Genomic DNA, 1,642 nt, shown 5'->3' on the forward strand with positions numbered 1-1,642 from the left:
GCAATGTGTCCTGATATAAGGCCATGGCAATGATCTAAGAGAGATGATAGTGGCTTTGAGCTGTTACCAGGGAAAGTGATGAGAAGATGTCCAATTCTGAAAGAAGTTCAGGCCAGATATATAAATATGAGAATCATCAACTAATATCAAATTTGTTGAATAGGGTAGTCACCTGCCACATATGGCTATTTAAATTAATTACAGTAAAATTAAAATTTAGTTCCTCATCCACATTAGCTTCAAGTGCTTAATATCTGCATGTGGCGAGTGGCTGCTGCATTGGCTAGCTCAGATTCAGAGCATTTCCATCTCCACAGAAAGTTCTACTGGGCAGCACTAAGACAGAAGACATTTAGAGTTCTATCCTCCTGTCTCTCAAGTCAACTGCCTGCTGGATGCCTCCACTTAATAATTAGAATATTATTATATAGTCATCACTCAGTATCTCTGGGGGATTGGTTCCAGGACCACCTGAGATACCCAAATCTGCAGATTCTCAAGTCCCTGATACAAAATGGTGCAGTATTTGCATATAACCTACACACGCCTTCCTGTATCCTTTAGATCATCTCTAGATTACTTATAATACCTAATATAATGTAAGTGCTATGAAAACAGTTGTCATACTATATTGTTTAGGGAAAAAAGACAGGAAAAAAGTCTGTACATGTTCAGTATCGATGCAATTTTTCTTTTTGAATATTTTCAATCACAGTTAGTTGGATCCACAGATGTGGAAACCATGGAGGGCAAACTGTATGACGATATGCCCAATAAGCATCTCATACATAACATGGTCAGTTCCCTTGACTCCAGTCTTCGATTCTATGTTTCCCATTCCCCAGCCTGTTTTGNGCGCACTATCCAGTGCGCCACCGGGCTGGCCCCTACTTTGCATTCTTTTTACATAAAAAATATTTAGTCTTCAAAATCCTGTGGCTATTTTATACATATAGTACATCTCAATTTGGATGAACATATTCCAAGAGCTCTAAAATAGCCACATGTGGTTGCCATATTGGACAATGCAGCTGCAATGTTGCAGTGGCCCAGGGCTCAATCCTAGAGCCCTTCCTATTTTCTGTCTACAGTCTTTCTGTGTGGGTGACCTAGGTGAGCATATATTATCTATATACTGATTCAGTCATGCAATAAGTATTTATTGAGTGCCTAATATATGTCAGGCTACCATGTTTTAAGCACTAGGGGATATAACAGTGAACAAAATAGTCATAAATTCCCACCCTAATGGAGCCTATTTTCTAGTAAGAGAGAGAGACAATTAATAAGATAACTGAGTTAATTATCCAATACAATCGAAGGTGATAAGTGCCATGGTAGGGACAGAACAGGCATGGGAGAAAAGTGGGAAGTGAAGTCAGAGAGACAAAGAAGGGTTCATGATGCAGGTCTTTCTAAGGGTTATTGGAATGATTTTGGCTTTTACTATATAGAAATGGGAAACCATTAAAGGGCTTTAAGCAGAGGAAATACATGATATGACTCAAGTTGTAAAGATCACTTTGGTTGCTGTTTTTCACAATATACAATAGAAGATTAGGGTTGCGGTGGGGGGAGGGAGCAATGTGTCCTGATATAAGGCCATGGCAATGATCTAAGAGAGATGATAGTGGCTTTGAGC

The sequence above is a fragment of the Galeopterus variegatus genome, unplaced genomic scaffold (assembly GCF_000696425.1).
Source record: "Galeopterus variegatus unplaced genomic scaffold, G_variegatus-3.0.2 Scaffold1539, whole genome shotgun sequence".
In the NCBI taxonomy this organism is placed as follows: Eukaryota; Metazoa; Chordata; class Mammalia; order Dermoptera; family Cynocephalidae; genus Galeopterus; species Galeopterus variegatus.